Genomic DNA, 12748 nt, shown 5'->3' on the forward strand with positions numbered 1-12748 from the left:
TAGTTTTCGCGAACGAAAAAAAGGGCCGATTTCTTTGTACACATTGTCACGAACTCTTCGGAAAGATGAAAAATCATCGATTTTCGACATGTTTTGAGCATTTTTCGCGTAGAATTCGATGTTTTTTCGCCGAAAAATGATCGTTGCGATTTTGGGAGTGAAATTTTTTCGAGTTTTAGGGTACTTTTTTTTCGCTGCCTGAGAATTTTTTCGTATTTTATCGAAAAATTTTCTAGCAAGCTTCCCGATCTATAAGTGCTCTCAGACTATAGAATAGTCCTCTGTATGCTCTTTTCAGCCTTTATTTCGAAAGATTTTCCAAGAATATTGCGGTTCATAACACTGAATATAGTTTTCGCGAACGAAAAAAAGGGCCGATTTCTTTGTACACATTGTCACGAACTCTTCGGAAAGATGAAAAATCATCGATTTTCGACATGTTTTGAGCATTTTTCGCGTAGAATTCGATGTTTTTTCGCCGAAAAATGATCGTTGCGATTTTGGGAGTGAAATTTTTTCGAGTTTTAGGGTACTTTTTTTTCGCTGCCTGAGAATTTTTTCGTATTTTATCGAAAAAATTTTCTAGCAAGCTTCCCGATCTATAAGTGCTCTCAGACTATAGAATAGTCCTCTGTATGCTCTTTTCAGCCTTTATTTCGAAAGATTTTCCAAGAATATTGCGGTTCATAACACTGAATATAGTTTTCGCGAACGAAAAAAAGGGCCGATTTCTTTGTACACATTGTCACGAACTCTTCGGAAAGATGAAAAATCATCGATTTTCGACATGTTTTGAGCATTTTTCGCGTAGAATTCGATGTTTTTTCGCCGAAAAATGATCGTTGCGATTTTGGGAGTGAAATTTTTTCGAGTTTTAGGGTACTTTTTTTTCGCTGCCTGAGAATTTTTTCGTATTTTATCGAAAAATTTTCTAGCAAGCTTCCGATCTATAAGTGCTCTCAGACTATAGAATAGTCCTCTGTATGCTCTTTTCAGCCTTTATTTCGAAAGATTTTCCAAGAATATTGCGGTTCATAACACTGAATATAGTTTTCGCGAACGAAAAAAAGGGCCGATTTCTTTGTACACATTGTCACGAACTCTTCGGAAAGATGAAAAATCATCGATTTTCGACATGTTTTGAGCATTTTTCGCGTAGAATTCGATGATGATCGTTGCGATTTTGGGAGTGAAATTTTTTCGAGTTTTAGGGTACTTTTTTTTCGCTGCCTGAGAATTTTTTCGTATTTTATCGAAAAATTTTCTAGCAAGCTTCCCGATCTATAAGTGCTCTCAGACTATAGAATAGTCCTCTGTATGCTCTTTTCAGCCTTTATTTCGAAAGATTTTCCAAGAATATTGCGGTTCATAACACTGAATATAGTTTTCGCGAACGAAAAAAAGGGCCGATTTCTTTGTACACATTGTCACGAACTCTTCGGAAAGATGAAAAATCATCGATTTTCGACATGTTTTGAGCATTTTTCGCGTAGAATTCGATGTTTTTTCGCCGAAAAATGATCGTTGCGATTTTGGGAGTGAAATTTTTTCGAGTTTTAGGGTACTTTTTTTTCGCTGCCTGAGAATTTTTTCGTATTTTATCGAAAAAATTTTCTAGCAAGCTTCCCGATCTATAAGTGCTCTCAGACTATAGAATAGTCCTCTGTATGCTCTTTTCAGCCTTTATTTCGAAAGATTTTCCAAGAATATTGCGGTTCATAACACTGAATATAGTTTTCGCGAACGAAAAAAAGGGCCGATTTCTTTGTACACATTGTCACGAACTCTTCGGAAAGATGAAAAATCATCGATTTTCGACATGTTTTGAGCATTTTTCGCGTAGAATTCGATGTTTTTTCGCCGAAAAATGATCGTTGCGATTTTGGGAGTGAAATTTTTTCGAGTTTTAGGGTACTTTTTTTTCGCTGCCTGAGAATTTTTTCGTATTTTATCGAAAAATTTTCTAGCAAGCTTCCCGATCTATAAGTGCTCTCAGACTATAGAATAGTCCTCTGTATGCTCTTTTCAGCCTTTATTTCGAAAGATTTTCCAAGAATATTGCGGTTCATAACACTGAATATAGTTTTCGCGAACGAAAAAAAGGGCCGATTTCTTTGTACACATTGTCACGAACTCTTCGGAAAGATGAAAAATCATCGATTTTCGACATGTTTTGAGCATTTTTCGCGTAGAATTCGATGTTTTTTCGCCGAAAAATGATCGTTGCGATTTTGGGAGTGAAATTTTTTCGAGTTTTAGGGTACTTTTTTTTCGCTGCCTGAGAATTTTTTCGTATTTTATCGAAAAAATTTTCTAGCAAGCTTCCCGATCTATAAGTGCTCTCAGACTATAGAATAGTCCTCTGTATGCTCTTTTCAGCCTTTATTTCGAAAGATTTTCCAAGAATATTGCGGTTCATAACACTGAATATAGTTTTCGCGAACGAAAAAAAGGGCCGATTTCTTTGTACACATTGTCACGAACTCTTCGGAAAGATGAAAAATCATCGATTTTCGACATGTTTTGAGCATTTTTCGCGTAGAATTCGATGTTTTTTCGCCGAAAAATGATCGTTGCGATTTTGGGAGTGAAATTTTTTCGAGTTTTAGGGTACTTTTTTTTCGCTGCCTGAGAATTTTTTCGTATTTTATCGAAAAATTTTCTAGCAAGCTTCCCGATCTATAAGTGCTCTCAGACTATAGAATAGTCCTCTGTATGCTCTTTTCAGCCTTTATTTCGAAAGATTTTCCAAGAATATTGCGGTTCATAACACTGAATATAGTTTTCGCGAACGAAAAAAAGGGCCGATTTCTTTGTACACATTGTCACGAACTCTTCGGAAAGATGAAAAATCATCGATTTTCGACATGTTTTGAGCATTTTTCGCGTAGAATTCGATGTTTTTTCGCCGAAAAATGATCGTTGCGATTTTGGGAGTGAAATTTTTTCGAGTTTTAGGGTACTTTTTTTTCGCTGCCTGAGAATTTTTTCGTATTTTATCGAAAAAATTTTCTAGCAAGCTTCCCGATCTATAAGTGCTCTCAGACTATAGAATAGTCCTCTGTATGCTCTTTTCAGCCTTTATTTCGAAAGATTTTCCAAGAATATTGCGGTTCATAACACTGAATATAGTTTTCGCGAACGAAAAAAAGGGCCGATTTCTTTGTACACATTGTCACGAACTCTTCGGAAAGATGAAAAATCATCGATTTTCGACATGTTTTGAGCATTTTTCGCGTAGAATTCGATGTTTTTTCGCCGAAAAATGATCGTTGCGATTTTGGGAGTGAAATTTTTTCGAGTTTTAGGGTACTTTTTTTTCGCTGCCTGAGAATTTTTTCGTATTTTATCGAAAAAATTTTCTAGCAAGCTTCCCGATCTATAAGTGCTCTCAGACTATAGAATAGTCCTCTGTATGCTCTTTTCAGCCTTTATTTCGAAAGATTTTCCAAGAATATTGCGGTTCATAACACTGAATATAGTTTTCGCGAACGAAAAAAAGGGCCGATTTCTTTGTACACATTGTCACGAACTCTTCGGAAAGATGAAAAATCATCGATTTTCGACATGTTTTGAGCATTTTTCGCGTAGAATTCGATGTTTTTTCGCCGAAAAATGATCGTTGCGATTTTGGGAGTGAAATTTTTTCGAGTTTTAGGGTACTTTTTTTTCGCTGCCTGAGAATTTTTTCGTATTTTATCGAAAAAATTTTCTAGCAAGCTTCCCGATCTATAAGTGCTCTCAGACTATAGAATAGTCCTCTGTATGCTCTTTTCAGCCTTTATTTCGAAAGATTTTCCAAGAATATTGCGGTTCATAACACTGAATATAGTTTTCGCGAACGAAAAAAAGGGCCGATTTCTTTGTACACATTGTCACGAACTCTTCGGAAAGATGAAAAATCATCGATTTTCGACATGTTTTGAGCATTTTTCGCGTAGAATTCGATGTTTTTTCGCCGAAAAATGATCGTTGCGATTTTGGGAGTGAAATTTTTTCGAGTTTTAGGGTACTTTTTTTTCGCTGCCTGAGAATTTTTTCGTATTTTATCGAAAAAATTTTCTAGCAAGCTTCCCGATCTATAAGTGCTCTCAGACTATAGAATAGTCCTCTGTATGCTCTTTTCAGCCTTTATTTCGAAAGATTTTCCAAGAATATTGCGGTTCATAACACTGAATATAGTTTTCGCGAACGAAAAAAAGGGCCGATTTCTTTGTACACATTGTCACGAACTCTTCGGAAAGATGAAAAATCATCGATTTTCGACATGTTTTGAGCATTTTTCGCGTAGAATTCGATGTTTTTTCGCCGAAAAATGATCGTTGCGATTTTGGGAGTGAAATTTTTTCGAGTTTTAGGGTACTTTTTTTTCGCTGCCTGAGAATTTTTTCGTATTTTATCGAAAAAATTTTCTAGCAAGCTTCCCGATCTATAAGTGCTCTCAGACTATAGAATAGTCCTCTGTATGCTCTTTTCAGCCTTTATTTCGAAAGATTTTCCAAGAATATTGCGGTTCATAACACTGAATATAGTTTTCGCGAACGAAAAAAAGGGCCGATTTCTTTGTACACATTGTCACGAACTCTTCGGAAAGATGAAAAATCATCGATTTTCGACATGTTTTGAGCATTTTTCGCGTAGAATTCGATGTTTTTTCGCCGAAAAATGATCGTTGCGATTTTGGGAGTGAAATTTTTTCGAGTTTTAGGGTACTTTTTTTTCGCTGCCTGAGAATTTTTTCGTATTTTATCGAAAAATTTTCTAGCAAGCTTCCCGATCTATAAGTGCTCTCAGACTATAGAATAGTCCTCTGTATGCTCTTTTCAGCCTTTATTTCGAAAGATTTTCCAAGAATATTGCGGTTCATAACACTGAATATAGTTTTCGCGAACGAAAAAAAGGGCCGATTTCTTTGTACACATTGTCACGAACTCTTCGGAAAGATGAAAAATCATCGATTTTCGACATGTTTTGAGCATTTTTCGCGTAGAATTCGATGTTTTTTCGCCGAAAAATGATCGTTGCGATTTTGGGAGTGAAATTTTTTCGAGTTTTAGGGTACTTTTTTTTCGCTGCCTGAGAATTTTTTCGTATTTTATCGAAAAAATTTTCTAGCAAGCTTCCCGATCTATAAGTGCTCTCAGACTATAGAATAGTCCTCTGTATGCTCTTTTCAGCCTTTATTTCGAAAGATTTTCCAAGAATATTGCGGTTCATAACACTGAATATAGTTTTCGCGAACGAAAAAAAGGGCCGATTTCTTTGTACACATTGTCACGAACTCTTCGGAAAGATGAAAAATCATCGATTTTCGACATGTTTTGAGCATTTTTCGCGTAGAATTCGATGTTTTTTCGCCGAAAAATGATCGTTGCGATTTTGGGAGTGAAATTTTTTCGAGTTTTAGGGTACTTTTTTTTCGCTGCCTGAGAATTTTTTCGTATTTTATCGAAAAATTTTCTAGCAAGCTTCCCGATCTATAAGTGCTCTCAGACTATAGAATAGTCCTCTGTATGCTCTTTTCAGCCTTTATTTCGAAAGATTTTCCAAGAATATTGCGGTTCATAACACTGAATATAGTTTTCGCGAACGAAAAAAAGGGCCGATTTCTTTGTACACATTGTCACGAACTCTTCGGAAAGATGAAAAATCATCGATTTTCGACATGTTTTGAGCATTTTTCGCGTAGAATTCGATGTTTTTTCGCCGAAAAATGATCGTTGCGATTTTGGGAGTGAAATTTTTTCGAGTTTTAGGGTACTTTTTTTTCGCTGCCTGAGAATTTTTTCGTATTTTATCGAAAAATTTTCTAGCAAGCTTCCCGATCTATAAGTGCTCTCAGACTATAGAATAGTCCTCTGTATGCTCTTTTCAGCCTTTATTTCGAAAGATTTTCCAAGAATATTGCGGTTCATAACACTGAATATAGTTTTCGCGAACGAAAAAAAGGGCCGATTTCTTTGTACACATTGTCACGAACTCTTCGGAAAGATGAAAAATCATCGATTTTCGACATGTTTTGAGCATTTTTCGCGTAGAATTCGATGTTTTTTCGCCGAAAAATGATCGTTGCGATTTTGGGAGTGAAATTTTTTCGAGTTTTAGGGTACTTTTTTTTCGCTGCCTGAGAATTTTTTCGTATTTTATCGAAAAAATTTTCTAGCAAGCTTCCCGATCTATAAGTGCTCTCAGACTATAGAATAGTCCTCTGTATGCTCTTTTCAGCCTTTATTTCGAAAGATTTTCCAAGAATATTGCGGTTCATAACACTGAATATAGTTTTCGCGAACGAAAAAAAGGGCCGATTTCTTTGTACACATTGTCACGAACTCTTCGGAAAGATGAAAAATCATCGATTTTCGACATGTTTTGAGCATTTTTCGCGTAGAATTCGATGTTTTTTCGCCGAAAAATGATCGTTGCGATTTTGGGAGTGAAATTTTTTCGAGTTTTAGGGTACTTTTTTTTCGCTGCCTGAGAATTTTTTCGTATTTTATCGAAAAAATTTTCTAGCAAGCTTCCCGATCTATAAGTGCTCTCAGACTATAGAATAGTCCTCTGTATGCTCTTTTCAGCCTTTATTTCGAAAGATTTTCCAAGAATATTGCGGTTCATAACACTGAATATAGTTTTCGCGAACGAAAAAAAGGGCCGATTTCTTTGTACACATTGTCACGAACTCTTCGGAAAGATGAAAAATCATCGATTTTCGACATGTTTTGAGCATTTTTCGCGTAGAATTCGATGTTTTTTCGCCGAAAAATGATCGTTGCGATTTTGGGAGTGAAATTTTTTCGAGTTTTAGGGTACTTTTTTTTCGCTGCCTGAGAATTTTTTCGTATTTTATCGAAAAATTTTCTAGCAAGCTTCCCGATCTATAAGTGCTCTCAGACTATAGAATAGTCCTCTGTATGCTCTTTTCAGCCTTTATTTCGAAAGATTTTCCAAGAATATTGCGGTTCATAACACTGAATATAGTTTTCGCGAACGAAAAAAAGGGCCGATTTCTTTGTACACATTGTCACGAACTCTTCGGAAAGATGAAAAATCATCGATTTTCGACATGTTTTGAGCATTTTTCGCGTAGAATTCGATGTTTTTTCGCCGAAAAATGATCGTTGCGATTTTGGGAGTGAAATTTTTTCGAGTTTTAGGGTACTTTTTTTTCGCTGCCTGAGAATTTTTTCGTATTTTATCGAAAAAATTTTCTAGCAAGCTTCCCGATCTATAAGTGCTCTCAGACTATAGAATAGTCCTCTGTATGCTCTTTTCAGCCTTTATTTCGAAAGATTTTCCAAGAATATTGCGGTTCATAACACTGAATATAGTTTTCGCGAACGAAAAAAAGGGCCGATTTCTTTGTACACATTGTCACGAACTCTTCGGAAAGATGAAAAATCATCGATTTTCGACATGTTTTGAGCATTTTTCGCGTAGAATTCGATGTTTTTTCGCCGAAAAATGATCGTTGCGATTTTGGGAGTGAAATTTTTTCGAGTTTTAGGGTACTTTTTTTTCGCTGCCTGAGAATTTTTTCGTATTTTATCGAAAAAATTTTCTAGCAAGCTTCCCGATCTATAAGTGCTCTCAGACTATAGAATAGTCCTCTGTATGCTCTTTTCAGCCTTTATTTCGAAAGATTTTCCAAGAATATTGCGGTTCATAACACTGAATATAGTTTTCGCGAACGAAAAAAAGGGCCGATTTCTTTGTACACATTGTCACGAACTCTTCGGAAAGATGAAAAATCATCGATTTTCGACATGTTTTGAGCATTTTTCGCGTAGAATTCGATGTTTTTTCGCCGAAAAATGATCGTTGCGATTTTGGGAGTGAAATTTTTTCGAGTTTTAGGGTACTTTTTTTTCGCTGCCTGAGAATTTTTTCGTATTTTATCGAAAAAATTTTCTAGCAAGCTTCCCGATCTATAAGTGCTCTCAGACTATAGAATAGTCCTCTGTATGCTCTTTTCAGCCTTTATTTCGAAAGATTTTCCAAGAATATTGCGGTTCATAACACTGAATATAGTTTTCGCGAACGAAAAAAAGGGCCGATTTCTTTGTACACATTGTCACGAACTCTTCGGAAAGATGAAAAATCATCGATTTTCGACATGTTTTGAGCATTTTTCGCGTAGAATTCGATGTTTTTTCGCCGAAAAATGATCGTTGCGATTTTGGGAGTGAAATTTTTTCGAGTTTTAGGGTACTTTTTTTTCGCTGCCTGAGAATTTTTTCGTATTTTATCGAAAAAATTTTCTAGCAAGCTTCCGATCTATAAGTGCTCTCAGACTATAGAATAGTCCTCTGTATGCTCTTTTCAGCCTTTATTTCGAAAGATTTTCCAAGAATATTGCGGTTCATAACACTGAATATAGTTTTCGCGAACGAAAAAAAGGGCCGATTTCTTTGTACACATTGTCACGAACTCTTCGGAAAGATGAAAAATCATCGATTTTCGACATGTTTTGAGCATTTTTCGCGTAGAATTCGATGTTTTTTCGCCGAAAAATGATCGTTGCGATTTTGGGAGTGAAATTTTTTCGAGTTTTAGGGTACTTTTTTTTCGCTGCCTGAGAATTTTTTCGTATTTTATCGAAAAAATTTTCTAGCAAGCTTCCCGATCTATAAGTGCTCTCAGACTATAGAATAGTCCTCTGTATGCTCTTTTCAGCCTTTATTTCGAAAGATTTTCCAAGAATATTGCGGTTCATAACACTGAATATAGTTTTCGCGAACGAAAAAAAGGGCCGATTTCTTTGTACACATTGTCACGAACTCTTCGGAAAGATGAAAAATCATCGATTTTCGACATGTTTTGAGCATTTTTCGCGTAGAATTCGATGTTTTTTCGCCGAAAAATGATCGTTGCGATTTTGGGAGTGAAATTTTTTCGAGTTTTAGGGTACTTTTTTTTCGCTGCCTGAGAATTTTTTCGTATTTTATCGAAAAAATTTTCTAGCAAGCTTCCCGATCTATAAGTGCTCTCAGACTATAGAATAGTCCTCTGTATGCTCTTTTCAGCCTTTATTTCGAAAGATTTTCCAAGAATATTGCGGTTCATAACACTGAATATAGTTTTCGCGAACGAAAAAAAGGGCCGATTTCTTTGTACACATTGTCACGAACTCTTCGGAAAGATGAAAAATCATCGATTTTCGACATGTTTTGAGCATTTTTCGCGTAGAATTCGATGTTTTTTCGCCGAAAAATGATCGTTGCGATTTTGGGAGTGAAATTTTTTCGAGTTTTAGGGTACTTTTTTTTCGCTGCCTGAGAATTTTTTCGTATTTTATCGAAAAAATTTTCTAGCAAGCTTCCCGATCTATAAGTGCTCTCAGACTATAGAATAGTCCTCTGTATGCTCTTTTCAGCCTTTATTTCGAAAGATTTTCCAAGAATATTGCGGTTCATAACACTGAATATAGTTTTCGCGAACGAAAAAAAGGGCCGATTTCTTTGTACACATTGTCACGAACTCTTCGGAAAGATGAAAAATCATCGATTTTCGACATGTTTTGAGCATTTTTCGCGTAGAATTCGATGTTTTTTCGCCGAAAAATGATCGTTGCGATTTTGGGAGTGAAATTTTTTCGAGTTTTAGGGTACTTTTTTTTCGCTGCCTGAGAATTTTTTCGTATTTTATCGAAAAAATTTTCTAGCAAGCTTCCCGATCTATAAGTGCTCTCAGACTATAGAATAGTCCTCTGTATGCTCTTTTCAGCCTTTATTTCGAAAGATTTTCCAAGAATATTGCGGTTCATAACACTGAATATAGTTTTCGCGAACGAAAAAAAGGGCCGATTTCTTTGTACACATTGTCACGAACTCTTCGGAAAGATGAAAAATCATCGATTTTCGACATGTTTTGAGCATTTTTCGCGTAGAATTCGATGTTTTTTCGCCGAAAAATGATCGTTGCGATTTTGGGAGTGAAATTTTTTCGAGTTTTAGGGTACTTTTTTTTCGCTGCCTGAGAATTTTTTCGTATTTTATCGAAAAATTTTCTAGCAAGCTTCCCGATCTATAAGTGCTCTCAGACTATAGAATAGTCCTCTGTATGCTCTTTTCAGCCTTTATTTCGAAAGATTTTCCAAGAATATTGCGGTTCATAACACTGAATATAGTTTTCGCGAACGAAAAAAAGGGCCGATTTCTTTGTACACATTGTCACGAACTCTTCGGAAAGATGAAAAATCATCGATTTTCGACATGTTTTGAGCATTTTTCGCGTAGAATTCGATGTTTTTTCGCCGAAAAATGATCGTTGCGATTTTGGGAGTGAAATTTTTTCGAGTTTTAGGGTACTTTTTTTTCGCTGCCTGAGAATTTTTTCGTATTTTATCGAAAAAATTTTCTAGCAAGCTTCCGATCTATAAGTGCTCTCAGACTATAGAATAGTCCTCTGTATGCTCTTTTCAGCCTTTATTTCGAAAGATTTTCCAAGAATATTGCGGTTCATAACACTGAATATAGTTTTCGCGAACGAAAAAAGGGCCGATTTCTTTGTACACATTGTCACGAACTCTTCGGAAAGATGAAAAATCATCGATTTTCGACATGTTTTGAGCATTTTTCGCGTAGAATTCGATGTTTTTTCGCCGAAAAATGATCGTTGCGATTTTGGGAGTGAAATTTTTTCGAGTTTTAGGGTACTTTTTTTTCGCTGCCTGAGAATTTTTTCGTATTTTATCGAAAAAATTTTCTAGCAAGCTTCCCGATCTATAAGTGCTCTCAGACTATAGAATAGTCCTCTGTATGCTCTTTTCAGCCTTTATTTCGAAAGATTTTCCAAGAATATTGCGGTTCATAACACTGAATATAGTTTTCGCGAACGAAAAAAAGGGCCGATTTCTTTGTACACATTGTCACGAACTCTTCGGAAAGATGAAAAATCATCGATTTTCGACATGTTTTGAGCATTTTTCGCGTAGAATTCGATGTTTTTTCGCCGAAAAATGATCGTTGCGATTTTGGGAGTGAAATTTTTTCGAGTTTTAGGGTACTTTTTTTTCGCTGCCTGAGAATTTTTTCGTATTTTATCGAAAAATTTTCTAGCAAGCTTCCCGATCTATAAGTGCTCTCAGACTATAGAATAGTCCTCTGTATGCTCTTTTCAGCCTTTATTTCGAAAGATTTTCCAAGAATATTGCGGTTCATAACACTGAATATAGTTTTCGCGAACGAAAAAAAGGGCCGATTTCTTTGTACACATTGTCACGAACTCTTCGGAAAGATGAAAAATCATCGATTTTCGACATGTTTTGAGCATTTTTCGCGTAGAATTCGATGTTTTTTCGCCGAAAAATGATCGTTGCGATTTTGGGAGTGAAATTTTTTCGAGTTTTAGGGTACTTTTTTTTCGCTGCCTGAGAATTTTTTCGTATTTTATCGAAAAAATTTTCTAGCAAGCTTCCCGATCTATAAGTGCTCTCAGACTATAGAATAGTCCTCTGTATGCTCTTTTCAGCCTTTATTTCGAAAGATTTTCCAAGAATATTGCGGTTCATAACACTGAATATAGTTTTCGCGAACGAAAAAAGGGCCGATTTCTTTGTACACATTGTCACGAACTCTTCGGAAAGATGAAAAATCATCGATTTTCGACATGTTTTGAGCATTTTTCGCGTAGAATTCGATGTTTTTTCGCCGAAAAATGATCGTTGCGATTTTGGGAGTGAAATTTTTTCGGTTTTGGGTACTTTTTTTTCGCTGCCTGAGAATTTTTTATTTTATCGTTTTTATCGCTCTGAAAAAATTTTCTAGCAAGCTTCCCGATCTATAAGTGCTCTCAGACTATAGAATAGTCCTCTGTATGCTCTTTTCAGCCTTTATTTCGAAAGATTTTCCAAGAATATTGCGGTTCATAACACTGAATATAGTTTTCGCGAACGAAAAAAAGGGCCGATTTCTTGTACACATTGTCACGAACTCTTCGGAAAGATGAAAAATCATCGATTTTCGACATGTTTTGAGCATTTTTCGCGTAGAATTCGATGTTTTTTCGCCGAAAATGATCGTTGCGATTTTGGGAGTGAAATTTTTTCGAGTTTTGGGTACTTTTTTTTCTGCCTGAAATTTTTTCGTATTTTATCGAAAAAATTTTCTAGCAAGCTTCCCGATCTATAAGTGCTCTCAGACTATAGAATAGTCCTCTGTATGCTCTTTTCAGCCTTTATTTCGAAAGATTTTCCAAGAATATTGCGGTTCAACACTGAATATAGTTTTCGCGAACGAAAAAAAGGGCCGATTTCTTTGTACACATTGTCACGAACTCTTCGGAAAGATGAAAAATCATCGATTTTCGACATGTTTTGAGCATTTTTTTTAGAATTCGATGTTTTTTCGCCGAAAAATGATCGTTGCGATTTTGGGAGTGAATTTTTTCGAGTTTTAGGGTACTTTTTTTCTCGCTGCCTGAGAATTTTTTCATTTTATCGAAAAATTTTTCTAGCAAGCTTCTCGATCTATAGTGCTCTCAGACTATAGATTCCTCTGTTATGCTTTTTTCCAGCACTTATTTCGAAAGATTTTCCAAGAATATTTGCGGCCTCATAACACTGCATATAGTTTTCGCCGAACGAAAAAACAGGGCCGATTTCTTGTACACATGTCACGAAACTCTTCGGAACGATAAAAAATCATCGATTCTAGACAGTTTTGAGCATTTTTCGCGTTAGAATTCGATGTTTTTTCTAGCCGCCACACACATGATCGTTGCGATTTTGGGAGTGAAATTTTTTCGCAGT

This window comes from Polistes fuscatus, unplaced genomic scaffold (assembly GCF_010416935.1).
Source record: "Polistes fuscatus isolate 324 unplaced genomic scaffold, CU_Pfus_HIC Scaffold16, whole genome shotgun sequence".
Classification (NCBI taxonomy): domain Eukaryota; kingdom Metazoa; phylum Arthropoda; class Insecta; order Hymenoptera; family Vespidae; genus Polistes; species Polistes fuscatus.